We start from the raw sequence: 18,131 nt of genomic DNA, 5'->3' as shown, positions 1-18,131 counted from the left end.
GTTTTCTCTAAAAATGTTATCTATTTCGAAAAAAAGTTTTAATCTGAAATGTTATTGGCATGAGAATCAAACAGCTAAATTTGATAAAAGTTTCGTCTGTCATTACTGCCAATGTACTGGTTTCTTTCTCTACGATTATAATCTGTGGTTTTCGAAAAACATTTAGATTTCCCATGTGTTTGAAAAGCTTAAAATCTGAATCAATTGCAAAGTTTGAGAGTTTGTGAGAGTTTGAGAGTTTTTGCAAATAATGGCCAAGCTGATAATTCACATCAGGAATCAAGCCTAGCTATTTTATCTTTTTAGCTATCTGAGTGTACATAAGTTTTGTGCTCCATTTTGAATTTCATTGACATCGTTTCTCTGGTTAGGTTTGGACGCTTAGGCAAACTTAAACTGAATTCGATAACAGTTTTATCAATTATATCATTAAATTGCCTGGCTGATGAGTTTCGGCGAGTTGCTTAGAACTGTGGCCGTAGATGTCTTCTACAGAGTTTGGAAATTGTATCTTCTGCACGTTTTCTCTGGGTCGTTATACTTGCTAGTAGTTGTAAAAGATCCGTCTACAGTTTTGTACTGTCGAAATACACCTGTGATTGTTGGGTAGCTTATGCTTATTATACAAGTGTGATATATAGGTTTCCGCTAATTCGAATGCAGCTGTACATCCATTCACAAGGCAAGCAATACGGTTGGATACGTAGAACGTTATTGAGGTAAACTACCAGCTTCTCAATGTTAGAGTACTTTTCGGGAACGTAAACACATCTGACGATGAATAGCCACACGAGTTTTGATATTTTTGAGTGCCGCAGTCCGAGGATCAGTGCCAGCTTGATGAATACGTCTACAGAACGCTTCAAAGAAGGTAGTTTGTAACAAACGATGAACGAACCCTGCAAGTCCTTGTAGTTGCACCAAGTGCTATCAATTTGGGTGCGGGCTGTAATCCGAGGTCCTTATATCGTGCGTATAGATCCTGTAATGTTTGCTTCGCTGCCTGTTCCGTGTGGGCGAAGAGAATGGTTTCTTCTTGAGCAGATGACAACCCAAGTAACATTTCAACAACCTTTAAGCTTTCATTATAATTTATTGAGGTTTTATAACGGCAATAAACAATCTAATTAGTTTAAAGACAGCATTTGCTAGTGCTAAACATTCTTAATTTATATATTACACTCTTGCTGTTTTGCAAACCTTTTGTAGTCTGATTATAAATGCAAAAACTCTCTGGTTTTAAAAATAAATTTAATGCAGTACTCTAAACCATGATAAAACTGGCTTCAATACCATTCATAAACCTACGAGATGTTTCCCAAGTAACAATTCAGCAGCTATTTAGTATCCTCTCTGATTTATGATGGTTTTATAACGGAAATAAACAATCCATTTAGTTTAAATACAGCATTTCAAAGTGTAAAACATTTCTGGTTAGTAATTCAGCTTATTACTGTTTTAAAAACCTTTTATAGTCTGTCGAGAAAGTTGTTTAAAAAATAAATTTAAAGCAGCTCTCAATACCTCCATAAAACTGTTGTGTAAATCAATCATAAACTTCGTTGGCTATTGTTTATTAATGCCCTGATAAAATACTCTATAAAGTTGTTCTGTCATGATAAAAGCAACCATAAAACAATTCGGTTTTAAATGAGAGCAAAAAGCATATATTGTTGTTGTACCATAAAATCCCCGATTACTATGTTTCCAAATTGAACTCAAAATTTGGATCCTCATAAAAGCAATATTAATGACAAGGAAATCTCGAGGAGTAGACGATATAGGATGAAAAATTCAAGCGTTAACATTCGACCGAAGGGAAGTCAATTTCAGCAACGACTGAGCATCTGGCGTTTGCATCACGTTCTGACCGGTGTTGACCGTCTCCTTTATGAAACAGTCCAACCTTCTCCAGATCGGACGAACGAAATAATTTGCATTTGTACCTACAGCAAACTGTTGAAACTGTCAGTAAGGGGAGATTGGCTGGTTTCCGATTCATAGCAGTAATTTCATTCAGCGAAAGGTTCGAAATTTCATTCAAACGTTCATTCTGCATCGTTTGATGGTGCACTTCGGGAATTATCCGGAAGAAGGGGATATTTTACGGGAACGATTCGAGCTTCCAGCTGTTGTTGTTGCGATATATGCGAAATGTCGCAAAACGGTTCCGCATACTTCCTTATGCTTCCAATTCAGCGAGAGAAAATCCCTGGAAGAACGCTGGAGTAAAACCTCGGTGCAATGATCGAACAACGCAACTATCGAAAGATAAACAAACTTTGACGTTTAACTTTTTGCAGGCAACTTTGCCTCCATAAATGCTGCCATAAATCTGAACGGGGTAGGATCAAGCAAAATAGCTTTAGATAAATACAATTCAGTCAGGAAGTTTTCTTCATAAAAGCTATTTTAAAATTGTTAGGGATTTCATTCAAGCAAAACAACTTTTTCACAAATGGCGCATGCGAACCAACTTTTAAGCCACAATAATTTAGTTTGATTTTTACAAACGTCGTTTTCAATGTGTATTTCCATGGATATAACTTTATTTTGGTCAATTTAGGAATGAGCAGATATTTGAAATACGATAATCATAAAACATATCTCGTCTGAGCTTAATGATCAATCTGAAGAATAATTAATTTTTCTTCTCGATTAAAAATAATAAGTGAGATCAACGTTTTCCGAGGGCGGACTTATTTTTTTCGATGTTTCAAGTACATTTCACTTAAGATTTAATATGGCACCTACAACTTGGCCACTTTATAAGAACAATTTTAATAATTTTGGAAATTTAATAGCCGTTTTATATGATCATGATCGATTTCAATTAAATTGTTAAGATTCGGATGGTATTTTTGAATCCTTTTCTATCTTGATTGATGATTTTTCTAGTGGATTCAGCAAGTGGCTAGGGAAAATGGCTTGAAAAAGGTTTTTATTGTTGCCAAATAGCTTTTATTGTAGCTTAAATACGGGTTTCAAATGGATCTCAATATGTTCGTCAAATCAATCTTGAAGAGCTTAGAAAATATACCCTTCAGAAAACAGCAAAAAAGGTTATCTTCCATTTAATTCCACTTAATTAATTTTGGTATCCATGACAGATACGTATTTCGACTACAATGTACAGTCTTCATCAGTGTCATTCCCACTAAAGAACTTATCAAAATCTAACCTAATTCCGCTAACAACCCAATTTCATTACTTCATTATGATGGCTACCAAGCCTTTGGGGATTTTCCTTATTAGAGAGTTGTATAGATTTTTCTCCTTTAGCTTACTTAAATCTTTGGTTTTTATTAGTTAGGTAGGTTCCGATTCAACACATTGTAGTTTCATTTTTATACCTATGATCTTGAGTTTTTTTACCTAGGGGATGAGTACTTAAGGGGGTTAGATTTTGATGAGTTCTTTAGTGGGAATGACACTGATGAAGACTGCACATTGTAGTCGAAATACGTATCTGTCATGGATACCAAAATTAATTAAGTGGAATTAAATGGAAGATAACCTTTTTTGCTGTTTTATTTAGCATTCCGCTAACAACCCAATTTCATTACTTCATTACCCTTCAGAACCTTCTCCAGGATGGGCCAACTAGACAGATTCTAGTCTTAATGAGGTTTTGGTGGATGCATCAATGTCAAAGTAGCCTTGACCAGGGTTTTATGAATGTTGTTTTATAGTAGCTTTGCATTACTTCATAAAACTTAAAATGTTACTTGGGAATGTCGTTTTATACCCTGCAGTAACTCTGGACGGTGGCAAAATACAGTTCATCAATATTAAAACAGCACACAAACGAGAAACTGAAATATTTCTACAATAGGTATTACTAAATCTCATTTAAACTATAGAAATGGTTACCTTCGCTCAACTCGGAATCCATTAGTTCATGCAAAATTATTATCGGAAACTCATCTTTTACGTGGTGTGTCAAATAATCAGTTATCTCAAGTAACATTTTAAGTTTTACAAAGCAACTATAGAGCAACATTCATAAAACCTTGGACAAGGCTATTTTGCCATTAATGCATCCACCAAAACCTTATTAAGACTAGAATATGTCTAGTTTGCCCACCCTGGAAAGGTTCTGAAGGGTGAATTCTCGAAGCTCTTCAAGATTGATTTACTGTAAAAGGTTGTATGACGAACGCATTGAGAACCATTTGAAAGCTACAGCCAAAGCTATTTAGCAACAATAAAAACCTTTTCCGAGCCACTTCCCCTAGCCACTTGCTAAATCCACTAGGAAAGCATCAATCAAGATAGAAAAGGATTTACGAATTCGATCTTATCAAAATAATTAAAATAGAAACTGATGGAATAAAAATCTTGTTGAATATCCAAATTTATTACAATAGTTCTCTTTAAATGGCCTAGTTTTATGTGTCTAATTAAATGTTATGTGAAATATACGTGAAAACATCGAAAAAAATAAGTCCGCCTTCGTACAACTTCGATTTGACTTATTATTTTATATCGAAATTTTTTTTTTCTTCAGATAAAGCTTGGCCGAGATTTTTTTATGATTTTTGCATTTAAATGTTTGCTCATTGCTAAATTTACCAAAATATAGTTTTATTCAAGGAAGTATAGATTGAAAATCGAGAGCAAACAAACAAGCAAACTTATTGTAACATGACGGTGGCATAAAAGTTGATTTTTATGGGTCACTTGCGAAAAAAGTTGATTTGCCTTCAAGAAATCATTATCAAAATCATAAGGTTTTAAAACGACATTTATAAAGAAAACTTGTAGGCTGAATTGTACTTATCTAAAGCCATTTTGCTTGATCCTAAACCATTCAGATTTATGGCAGCATTTATGGAGGCAAAGTTGCCTGCAAAAAGTTAAACGTCAAAATTTGTTTATCTTTCGATAGTTGCGCTGTGGGATCGAGGGGTCTTCCAGACAGTTTTCTCCCGATGGATTGGGAGCAGTTACTCAGATAGTTTGCGATACTGTTTTACAACATTTCGCATTTTGAACAGCCGTGTGAACAATTGTTCCCGAAAAAGATCCGCGTCTTCCGGATGGTTACATAAGTGCACCATCCAACGATGCAGTCGATGAAATGACATGAACGAATGAAATTTTCGAAGAGTTGATTCTTTCGCCGAATAAAATCGCTGCTATGGATTGGAAACCAGCTAGTCTCCGCTAACTAACAGTTTCAGTGGTTTGCTGTCGGTTGTTATTTCGATTGTCATCTATTCGCAAGATCTGGAGAAGGCTGATATGTTTTGAAACTTTCGACAATGTTTTATGAATTCGAGGGCCACGCTCACTTTACTCTTCTCCGCCAGAGTCGTTGATGATGTGCTGGTTCTTTTAAAAAAGTAAATTTTGCTGAAATCGACTTGAATTTTTCATCCTACTTCGTCTTCCTTCGAGATTTCCTTGTCATAAATTTGGCTTTTATTAACTATGAGGAACCATCTTCTAAGCTCAATTTGTGAACAGTTTAATTGGAGAGTTTATGATTCACTTTAAAAAGCTTAAAAAGCAACAATAAATGAGTTTTGCTCTAAAGCAAAACCTAATGGTTTTATGGTTGCTTTTATAATGATAGAACACGTTTATAAAGTATTATATCAAGACATTAATAAGCAATTGCTAATGACGTTTATGCTTGAATTACAGAACAGTTTTAAGGAGGAATTGAGAACTGCTTAAATTTGACTTTCTTGTCAGACTATAAAAGGTTTTTAAAACAGCAAAAAGCTGTATTACTAAGCAAAAAGATTTCACTCTTTGAAATTCTATATTTAAACTAAATGGATTGTTCATTGCCATTATAAAACCATCATTAATCAGAGTGGATGCCAAATGGTTACTGAATTGTTACTTGGGATGTGTACCAACAGCTCATCCCAAACTTTAATTCCATCCATGAAGGTGGAAAATTTCAGACCAAAATCGATATCAATTTAAAGATTTGAACGTTAATTTTTTAATAAATATGCATAGTTTTTAATCGAGAATATTGGAATGTGTGCAAACGAAAGTCTATAAATAAAATCGTATTGGGCTGCCCAAGAAGACACGGGCCCCGCAATATCAGCATCCTTGGTTCGATTCCAGTCTGTTTCGTTTTATTATTTTTTAGCATTGCTATTTTTCATAAGGCAAACTAATTAAGAGGGGTTTGTGAAGAAAATTACACATCGAACTTTAAAAAAAATGTCTTTAGGACAAGCATCAAAATTTGTATTTTTCTACGCTTTTGAATACAATACAGTCACTGCAACATATATTATATGAGTGTTAAAATATTATGCAGCCTAAAATTTTCAGTCATCCCTGAAAATCTCTAAGCCACGTCTCTCCCGATTTTAAAGTGCTACTCCCGTCATAACACCGTGCACTACTCGATTGTGCTATACGCAAGTAGCACCTGAGCTGTCCAACTACTCTCTCCTAAACATGAAATCTCTCTCTCTCTCTCCTTTGTCTCTTTCTCCTTCCAAATATAAGGGACGCGCTCCCTTATTTAGAGTAGCACCAGTGTTTTTTGTACCTCTCTTAGTTTTTAGTCGGACTACTAGTTGGTATCCAATTCACTTTGAACGTACTTCTACAATTTTTCCTCTGCTGTTGATTTTCCCAAGAATTGGATACGTGATGCGAAGCTTTCGTTCCATTTATCAAGAATTGTAGTCCATGTCCATCGTTAAGCATCAACCAGTTCATCGACAATAAAGATACTGTGTTGTTCTTCGTGCCATTGGTTCCTGACCGAATTTGCTTGGTATACTCCTCCTCTGATTTGTCAGTTTTACGGGATTTGGTTCTCAAATATTGTTGTAAATAATACCTCTTGGATTCGTTTTGACGCCTTCATTTTCCAAACAGTATGTTTCCTATGAACCGTAACCAAAATTTAGCTTAAAATATATACATATTTGAAACGGTAGCACCACCAAAATAAAATAAAAACTTTCTTTATAGGTTCTACACGCGTTGCTATTACCTTCTTGTCTGATTTGAATACTAACGATACTGTTACAGCATACTTATCAAGGTCTTCTTGCAACAGTCTTGTTCTGTTTGCCAAGTGCCATTCGGCGAATATACCCGCCAACTCGTATTGTCTTTCGGTCGACAACTCACCGATTTCAGAACGTTGTACAATGTCCTTAACCAGTTCTGAAGAATTTAGTAAACACAACTTCCACTGGAGCACTGCTCGACAGGGTGGATGGTGAATCGTGGGGATAATGATTAATGTTTGTGTTTTCTGGGGTTCTTTCTACAACTGTTTCCTGGCTACTGCAATTTTGAGTAGACCTGAGCAAAACCTCTTCTGCCGCAGGAATCTGATCTGGCTCTTCATTTGAGTAATTTCCGCAACATTACAAATAAAGGCTGTTGCCACTGCACAAACGAATCCGTCGCTCAAATTGGTGCGCTGCAAAACTTCTTCAAGTGTTCGAAAGTCTATATTCGATAGCTCTTGAATGCCAATCTCACATTCTCTCGAAAGAAAACAGCTTTCTTATCAGTCAGTTTTTATTAATTTAAATACTGTACTTACCACCGAGAAGATCGAAAAAACTAAGCGAAAATTCCGAGTCCAATAACAAACGCTCTCGTTCATCAGTCATTGTCACTCTTTCACCCACTGCTAAAATGATACAGACGATATGTCATACACGCGTATAAAACCCATAATGAAATTGGGTCTGTCAAAATTATGTGCAAAGCATGTGTATCGGGCATGATACATGCATATAACTTCAACGTGAATGAATGCCTTTATTGTTTATTGGATTACTAATAAATCTGAACTGCTTTACGCTCGATACGATTTGGAAGAAATGTGCCTAACTTGGAGTTGAACTTAAATGATATTTCTTATAAAATTACCTTTTTGATTTATTTGAGTGTACCTATCGTACAAAGTAAAGCTTCACGAAAGGTACTGCAGTTAAATATAAAATATAATCGAAGAAATGATCACCTTTAACTGTTAACTTGTTGTTAAGATAATTCGACAAAATCACAAATTTAAAATGATTCACTACAGCCGCTAATTTCCTTTCACCCTAGAAGTTATTTGAGGTTGATGCAGAAGTCCTCCGATTTCCAAGTGAAAGGGTAGGGAATCTTTCGAAAACCGTGATGCGAGTTCAACCGTTTTTCTCATGACATGACGCCTATACACCAGACACTATCCGCACCAAGAAACAACAAGCAGACAACCATGTAAATCTATCGAAAAGCGATTATGTTTCACAGGCAGAGCCGGAAATCACTTCCTAATACGGGATAAAGGCCATCAACATTGATTAAAACAGCCAATAACCGTTTTCCGTTGACGCTCCCCTCCGGCTGGCACGTCATTATATCCGATCAAGTTTCTCACACATGCGACATCATCAACCTGTGCCACTCACAGTACCTGCAACGGTTCCGAAGATGGTCAATAAAGATTCCCCCCAAATCAGGTAAGCGATTATGGTGCGCGATGATTGGGGGGGGGCCATAAACAGCCGCTATTATCGGGGGGTCCCCCGATAAGATCGCCTTTTTCGTCTGCGCGCTCCAAAAATCCGGGCTTCTACGATGATTGTGATGACCTTGAAACCAGTTTTTCTCTTTGGTCGGGGAGTTGCTAGTATTTTTGTTTCGTATGTGAGTTAATCACTCGAAAATTTCCTGGAGCGGGAAACCCGTTAGTGAGTCGAGTGAAAAATGAGTTCAATGGGTTTCCGATGGTATAACAACCGGGTAGATCGAGCTGATAAGCTGGTCCGCTTTGGGAAGTGATACAAATTGGGTAATTTTCATGCGGTCTGAATTAAGACGCTCACTATGGATGGGTGCCGAGCGCGGGGGGAGTTCCCAGATTTTGGCGATTTACGATGCTTGTAATCAGTCATAAAGTTTGACGTTCATTGTTCACCAAATCTTCAGCTTTGCGCAGGGTTTACGACTTACAATTCTATGCAAATACTTTACCGTTTTCTCCGTTGGAGCTTCATTCAAAATGCAGCCCTTCTGGGCTGCCCATAATTAGGTCCATCGCCAGTTATGTCATTGTTTCGTGAAGCCACAATTATAAACTGTCCAGTTAATTTCGATAACATTTCCATTTGTGGAACTGCTCGGTGGGTTACAATTGCCATGAATATTTCATCTCACACCGTCGCCGTGGATGCGCGGATGCCAGGTAGCAGGAGGGGGTCCGGTGCTGTTTCTGTGTATTAAATCCAAATTTCCAAAGGTGACTCGGAAATCGTATTTTAAGTGGCCTTCTATGGGCTTAACGGTTGGAGGCAAATAGCTCTGTCTGTGTTTTGTCAATCTTAAGGTTAAGCAGCCGTTGCAGCAAGTTGGGTGAGATTTTCTGCAGAAAGAAAGGTGTCGGTAGATTAGCTTCATGCTTGCCTACATTGTTTGCATGGAGAAATGGGGTGAAAGACGTTAATCTGCTGCACCGGAATCGTGCGGGTTAAGTGAAATAGGCTGTGGCACTCTTTCATAAAAAGAAATTTTGAAAGGTGTAATGGAAATTTAATTGAAATTATGCAATTGAAGCTAAATTAAGCCTGTGAATTGTTCTATTAAGGTGATTGGCGTCCTTAATGAGCTGGCTTTGTTAATTTGATTGTGACAATTTTAACGTCGAATTTTGACTTTTAGATTATTTTATGCTGTTTGCTGTTATGCATTATGCTGTTGGTCCTCCAGATAATTCTGCAAACTTTCACTGGCCACTGGTAGAAATGATTTTGATCTAGATCAACTTAGCTTTTATAGAGCAGTTTTTCCAAAAACCAGTTTTAGCCAGATTTTAAATTAAACTTGGCCAGCTGAAACTAGAACTCAAGAGCAAATTCTAGCAAAAAAAAAATCAGAAAAATCTGTTCAGTTTAAATGTTTTTACCATGGAATTGATGGAGTTTCAATTCCCGGTCCGGTCAAGAAAATCTTATGGGTTGAAAATTTTATCAACGTTTTCCAATAGTTTTCAAATGATAAGCCACTGTAATATTTATAGCAAACGAATGTTATATCAAATCTGAATCAAATTGTGTGATAAAAATTTAAATCCATGCATAAATGGCGAAAATATAAGCGTTTAAAACCTGACACTATTTCGTCACACAATTTTTTGATTCACACGTCTGTATAGTCCACAAAGACGTAGTCCTACGTCAAAATAAATTAAATCGGTACCGGTTCATCTCTCTTTTGTCTCGATAGTCATACGGCCAAACACTTTAATTAATTTTCAATAGTTAAACATTGATAAATAACTATCATCGTCATACCAAACCAATCATGCATTCAATCTGAATAAAATTTTGTAATGAAAATTGAATTTAATTCATAAATGACCATGTTATTAGCGTTCAAAACCTGACAGTATTTCGTCACATTGTTTTTTGGATTTGCACTCCAGTATAGTCCACAAAGACGTTGTCCTACGTCAAAATAAATTAAATTGGTACCGGCTCAACTTTTTTTTTTCTCTCGATAGTCATAGCGAGCAAGCAGCTGATGGGTTGATTACGGCTAAAAACTTTGATTAATTATTACATTAAACGCACTTGCGACGGCACAGATAAGTTCATTCAACCCATATTGCCGATTACGAGCTGCGATATGTACAAAATTACGCTGTCTAATCACTCTCTCAGGTGCGTAAAAGAAAAGCTGCCGAAGTAATTCGTGGGAATCAATCTTGCTGGTAGTGATCTTAGCAGCAAACACAGCTTGCGCGTTCCGTCTTCTTTGTTCCAAGGTGTCAATTCCAAGCAGGCGACAGCGATCCACGTAAGACGGCAAGTTAGCCGTGTCACGCCAGGGCAGATGACGAAGAGCGAAGCGAACAAACTTTCTCCAGCATGCTTGGTACGGGCACCAGACGACAGCACTATACTCTAAGATTGAACGTACTAACGAACAATACAGCTCCCGCAGCTGCCTGTTAGCTTTAGTCAGGATGTCTTTGAAATCTTTGATCTGGCTAATCCCGGAAATGGAATAACCAAATACCATCGGGATTTCCTTGCGGTGAAATGATATCACATTGCACTTGTTGATGCTGAGCGTCAAGAAGCTACGGGAGCACCAACTCTGCATACGATCCACAATCAGCTGCAACTCCTCACAATCAGTGATGCAATTGATAACCACATACATGTTGACATCGTCAGCGTAGAATAGCCGGCATCCAGGTGGCAGTAGACGCGAAAGCTCGTTGACGAAAAGCGAAAACAGAAGGGGTCTCAGATTACTTCCTTGGGGAACGCCGGAAACGTTCGTGAACACTTCAGAACGAGAAGCTCCAATCTTAAGGCAGAGCGAACGGTTCGTAAGCTAAGATTTGAATCACGAGCTGAAGTATCCAGACACTCCGAGTTTCTCAAGCTTGCTCAAAAGAATGTTGAGGTCTACTCGGTCAAATGAAGCCCATGGTCCGAACGCAGAGCGACACGAATTCGGTCAAATTGGTTCTAACTGACCGTTTTGTGTAGAATCCATGCTGAGTCGTGGAGATGTAATTTTTACAAGAGCTGAAGAGCGCCTAATTGATGATGATCTCGAATACTTTGGAGCAGCAACATAGTGATGTGATGCCTCTGTAATTCTGGACATTCATTTTATCGCCTTTCTTGTGGAAATTTACTCTCCTGTAGTGACAGATTGAATAACTTCACCAAGGGAGTGAGCAACGACTCAGAACTCATCTTCAGAACGGATGCAGGAATGCCGTCTGGCCCGGCAGAAAACGAGAGTTGCAACCTTTGAACACCTAGATTGACGGTATGATCACTGATGTGAAACAGGTGGAACTCAAATGCATCTGTTGGAGAAGCGCTTATAGCAATCGTGACTTGATTTGGTGAGGGCGAAGATTCATTGAACGAACTCATGAAATGTTGAGTAAAAAGGTGGCATTTCTCCGGTCCAGATTCAGCGGTCTGCTCACCGAGATGAACTGACAATGGCAAACCGGCTTTGTTCTTTTTAGAGTTTACAAACGACCAGAAATGCTTTGGATTCCTGCGAAGAGATGATTGCGTACGGAAGACATGTCGTTTACACAGGAATCTGTTGTATTTCCTTTAGTCGTTTCTTGAGCGGTTGAACTCCTGCTTCGTAATGTACGAACGAATTTGGCAGTATCTTCGTAGCGATTTAGCCCTACACCGTTTCAGTCGACGCAAATGACCGTTAGACCACGGTGGCTTTGGTGTGGGGCGGGCAATAGGTACAAATTCAGCCATGATATCCTAAATCATGTGACTGAAATATTCAACGGCATCGTCAACACATCCAGCTAATTCTAATGGTCGCCAGTCGATACCGGAAATAGCAGCACCAATCGCAACATAGTCGGCTCGACGGAAATCTTTCGGAACAATCCTCAAAAACGATTGGCGCTAGGAGGTTCATCTAAAGCAGAGTGGTCTGCATCAACAAAGATCAGAGGTTCTATGGCTTCCAAAACGGTGGATGCCAAAGTTGCTGCTTGGTTAGACAGAACAAGGTCTAGAAAGCGAGCGTTCCTATTCAATACACCATTGATCTGCGTGAGGCCTTGTAAAGCGAAACCGACGATAAACGTTGAACTAGCAACCGATAGAACCGATTGAGGCTCAACCTGCAAAGACCCATCGTACGACTTACTCCACCGGAGCAAAGGCTGGTTATGATCTCCGAGCTGCAAAGCATAGTCATTGAACTTCAAATTGGAAACAATAGCACCGATAGATTTCACATGGTCCTGAATACTAATGACATCGTTGCGGCGGTCAGGAGGTAAATACTTGGCGACTTGGCGTAGTGATTCTAACCCACAGCTGTCGCTAGAGCATCGGAAACAGCTGTCGAATCTATATACCTGTTCCAACGAGATGAAACAGCGATTAGGACACCTCCACCACGGGTTTTTGCACTGTTGGAGTCATTACGGTCTGTGCGATAAACCGAAAAGACATTCCCGAACAGTTGAGCACAGAATAAACGGTCATCGAGCCATGTCTCCTTTAATGCAATGACATCATAATCGCACTCGCTAGCGGACAAAAAGAACGAATCTTCTTTGGTCCGTAGTCCTCGAACATTCTGGTAGTAGGAGGAGATGAGCTACACAGCACTAACTGCAACAGATGCGTTGTCGGCCGATGAAGTTGTGTTTGAAGCATCCTCAGCGGGTTCAGAATGAAGTTCAATGTGACAGGTACAGTGCCCAGTGGCAGAACTAATAGTCCAACTGTGGGGCGAAACATCTTCAGCAGTGATGGAAAAGTTCATCAAAGTTCCCTATGACTCGCGAACTTTTCCCTTGGTGAACTTCGTGAAATATCGCGAACTTTTCCAACACTGATCTTCAGGCAGGGAACACACATTATTACATTGATACCTTGCCTTGATGAGCAAGCTGGAAGACCTCCCACTCGCACTCCAGACACAGGGCCAGGACGACTTGGACTGCATTTATGAGGAAACGGCTCGACTGTGCTAGGTGGATTGGAGGCTTCCGTGTTGCTTTCTAACGCGCGTCCCGGAGATTCACTTTCGACTGCTAGATCAGGATGACTGCAACTACATACAACACGAAACGGCGTGATTCAGTGGTATAGGGACCAGCGTGATAGTTTCTGAAATGCGTTCAGGTGCAATCATAGCGACCACATTGGCTGATGTAGAATCACTGGTAAGGAAAAAATCATCAGGAGAGACGCCCACTTGGAAAATCCGATGTGGTCAGGTTCAAAAATCGCGAAGTTGTTGAAATTGGCTAAATCGACCGTGTGCAGCGTTCTCAAAGCTTTCCGTGCCCGGCATACTATCGACCGGCAGGATCATAGCAAGCGTCGTAGTTGAACTAAAGATCGGGAGCTGCATTTGAAGGTGTTGAGAACGGTTAGGGCAAACCCAGGGATGTCGGATTACGATATCGCCAAGAAATTCAATGCCAGCCAAGCACCGTCAGAAGGATTCGTCAGCGAGAAGGATTTCGATCTCTTCAGGCCAGTAAGCAACCAAACAGGACACTGAAGTAGAATCTAGTGGCAAAAAGACGTGCCCGGAAGTTGTACAATGAGATTCTTACAAAGTACGAAGGATGCATCCAAAACGTCATCTTCATGGGATTATGGGCAGCTTCTTGGACAAAAGTTCTATAAAGCCACTGGTCGAGGTGATGTCCCTACAAGCAGGAGAACCTGAAAAAACGTATTCTTCCATACATTAGGCTCGCAATGGACCTGTCAAGGTTTGGCCTGATTTGGCAAGCTACCACTACAGCGGAAAAGTTCTACAGTGGTATCGAGACAACGGGGTAAATTTCTTTGAAAAGGACATCAATCCACCCAACTGCCCTCGAATCCGCCCAGTTGAGAAATATTGGGCAATTGCTTGGGGCAATTGTCAAAAAGAAGTTCAAAAAAGCAGAAGGGCCTGTACCTAGGGGCACGAACGGAAGCTTGACGTAGGATCGCTAGTGGACGGAACAAATACGTTGATCATTTAGTTCTTAACTCTTTCCTTTTTTGAATTGGTGGCCTTGAAAAGGGCCTGTTGTTTTTCAAATCGTGGCCACACCAGTGCAAGTCGATGCCGACCTTAATTCGAAGTTTTTCTAGTTAATTGAACAGGTCATGTGGTATTCGGTCATTGCGAGACCGCTTCAATACTGTTAGGCATTTGATCACAAACGTACGAGGGTTACTTGTTTGGCTTAGATGGCCAACAGCGACTCACAACGAACAACTCAATCCGATTTGTAGTTGAGGGCAGCCTTGATAGCGATCTGCTTGTTGGGAGCCTTTCGTTGTATACTGGAGAACATCACCACTCACACGCGGTGATTGAATGAACAGCGTTCGGTGAGACCGAATGAAATTCAATTTTGAAATCTGTGCTAGGGAAAGCCCTTTTCGCAAGCAATCGGTGATAGTTTTAATTTTCATAGCAACAGTTGCACATTCAAGCAATTTTCAATAGTGACATTTTGAAAAATTATAGTTCTAATTTTAACAGATTCGTAGAAAACTTTCCTATTGATTGGCGTATTGAGAATTAAAATGCATCATCTCTGGATCAAAATCAGACCCACTTTCATGTCGCGATCGACTTTCGTTTTTGAAATTGCACCCCCAATGTTCCCTTGAAAATACATGGTATGTTAGATTTAAACATATGGGAACTGACATCCGATTGATGACCTTGACAAATGTCCAGAAAATACTTTTTAACAAATTTATGGTGGTTCTGAAAAGGACCGTTTTGTCGTGATGATTGAGTAATGCTGAGCTATTAGGGTGTTGAACGCAGTTGAGGCTGGTAAGCTGTATGTTGTTTGGAACGAGGGTGACGCGCAGTGACTCACAAAAGCTACTGAAACCGATCAATAGCGGTGCGGCTTCTTCCTCCTTCGGTGAATGGACGCCAATGTGGGCTACAGCTCGCTGCTTGCAGGCAGCCTTTCGTAGTGTACTGGAGAACAATTTGCAATACCACGCGCCGGAAGTATTGCTGCTGCTGCTGGAATTCAATTTTGAAATCGGTAATAATTTTGATCACCATTGCAACAGTTGGATATTTGTGTAATTTTCAGTACTGACCTATTGAAAATTAATAAAGTGTTCATATTAGAAGATTTGTAGAAAAATTTCCAATCGATTGGCTAGTTTAGAATTAAAATTCATCCGTTAGTGACAGAGTTATATGTGGTCAAAACCTGACCACTTTTCGTGATGCGGTCGATTTTGGTTATCTGAAGTTGCACCCCCAATATGTTGCCGAAAGACGTAATCCTACGTCAAAAGAGTGAAAAGGTGACTCGGGATGCGACAGAGATGACGAGATGGTAGAACAAAACGGCCGCTCAGGTTAGTCTAAAATATGATGAGTGGTATTCGAAGAAAAGTTCGAAACTTCATCAAAACCAAATCGGAATAGTTTTAGTACTCAACATCTTTATTTGGTGGCGCCTGTGCACTATATGGATCCGCTCCATACAAAAGCTAGACAAAAATGTTAGAATGGTTGAAATATGCTGTAAATATCATCTAAGGGTAAATTCTCTTTTGACTTTGATAGTTTCCTGTTTGTAAAAACATGATGAAGTAAGAGTTTTTTTTCGAATCAGGGTGGTATTAAAATTAAATTTGATACCCAGGGTGGATAAAAAGACTGAAATCTATTTTCGTTTATTTTATTCTTTAATCACTGTCATCATCTTCCATCTTCAAAGGCATTTTAACATCTTCTGGTAAATCGTGGTTTCGTTCTGTTTCCTTTCGATACTCTGAAATTATGGGATGCGACGAAACTAGTAAGCCGTTAAACACATCTTCCAAATTTGCCACCCGGGAACATTTACGGGCATGATCCTTTCTCAATCGGCGTACCTCCTTATTGATGTGTTCCTGTGCTTCTTCAGACATTCGACCAATCGGAAGCAGAGCTTTATCGATGATTTCATGCCCATCGGTACCATCCATACCAGGGCCTGGCTAGCGGCCATGTTTTTGATGCTAAATTGTCTTTCTGCTTATAACACGATTTGCCGTCCCTTTCCACCATGTATACGTCGACCCGCCTGTATTTAAATAAGGCCCGTGATGTTGCCTACTGTCAAACGTATAGGATTGATATAGGGTTGCCAGCCCAGTCCATACAAAGACACATATAGCTGTGCTGTTTCGTAGGTACAGCTTTCGAATTTATTCTTGCCGAATGCTTCAGAGGATGAGATGGCAATCAATACTGTTTGCAACCGTTTTATCAATTCTTCGTCGAAACCTGTAATAGCTGCGGAAATATCAGCACTCGCAAAAAAAAACCTACGAGCAGTGTTGCCATCATTGCTGTTTCCACAACTCACACGAGATTTATCGAATTGAAGGCCCATCTTGTCTAGAAACTCTTGCTGAATGCGGAACTTTGTTGCTGTGAATTCAGCCTCATGCCACGTTTTGCACCATTTCATGAAGTCGAGCCTATATGCAATATGTAGCATGCATTCAAATGTTCGGATCCAGATTGAATTTTCTGGTCTTCATGTTATGAATGCCGTTAAATGCCACCGAGGTTGCTCCGCAGAGGTAACATCTTTGTGCAGATGATGTGTTTGTAATTGCGTTCACCACCTTTCCGTCCATCATAGTCATCGAAAGATTATTAATTTTCAGTTCAATCCCATCCAGTAAATATGTGAATTCCGATAAGTTGTCAATCTCGTTGGTCATTCCTTCATGTTCCTCTCGAGTCATATTTGCAGGTTCCCTTTAGCACCGGAGAGAAACTGGCCTATAATAGCGAGTTGATGACGGTCTCGGGTAGTTCCATATTATAACATCCCCTGAAGCAAATCTCAGAGCTACATGTTAAAAATGCATGACTTTCGATTGAATCGGAATTAGATAATCTTTGTTTATAATCTGGAATTCCGGATGTTCCATTGCAACCCCACTTGAGAATCAAACGAAGCTCTCTATGCCCTGTTGCTACCAACGCGCTCACATTTTCCTGAAAACGTTTCAAAAACCTTGAAGATGTTTTGTCCAGGAGAGCTTGAAGCTGAACTTGGCAACAAACTTCGGAAGATACAACTTAAGATAACATTAAGCATTTTCTGTTTGTATACGTTTATACGACGAATAGATAGATTTTACCGGTTCTCTGACCAAATTATAGCTTCGTTTAGTCAACCTTGCGTCCATAAAAATAGGCAGTGTTCAACATTTTTCTGAAGTTTTTGGAATTTCATTTAAGTTCCTGCAATTTTTCTGGCGTTCGTGGGATTTTTAACTTCATTGAAGATTTCTGTACTTTGTTATTGGAACAGTTCCTGCAATTATTATGAAGATAATTGAACACACCTGAAGTTCTCATAATTTTCCGGAAGTTTTTGAAACTTCCATCGAGTTGTCATAATGTTCATGCCTTTAACTTTTCATGGCTTATTTATTTATTTATTTAAACACCATCTTTGACATTTTAGCCATACAGACTGTTTAAAGTGACTTAATCCTATTCTTAAAAACTGGTCTACTTATATTAAAATCAAAAACATCACACACATCATTAAACAGTCTGCAACATCTATCGAGAGGATTGTTATAACCGTAAGCAGTACGATGTCCGGGAGTCCA

The 18,131-nt window shown here is 39.2% G+C and overlaps 1 protein-coding gene and 1 pseudogene across 1 annotated transcript in view; one reads left to right on the top strand and one right to left on the bottom strand.

The window, feature by feature from the left end:
- Positions 1-18,131, top strand: part of dsx-c73A (doublesex cognate 73A) — a 275,770-nt gene that overhangs the window by 67,659 nt on the left and 189,980 nt on the right. The gene's annotated exons all lie outside the window — the stretch shown is intronic.
- The window catches only part of LOC135710029 (uncharacterized), a 32,139-nt pseudogene continuing 14,628 nt past the window's right edge, over positions 621-18,131 (bottom strand).

Source organism: Ochlerotatus camptorhynchus, unplaced genomic scaffold, assembly GCF_037179485.1.
Source record: "Ochlerotatus camptorhynchus isolate MF236.1 unplaced genomic scaffold, CSIRO-AGI_Acam_v1.1 ptg000370l, whole genome shotgun sequence".
Classification (NCBI taxonomy): domain Eukaryota; kingdom Metazoa; phylum Arthropoda; class Insecta; order Diptera; family Culicidae; genus Ochlerotatus; species Ochlerotatus camptorhynchus.
This window is presented reverse-complemented; position numbering and strand designations above follow the sequence as displayed.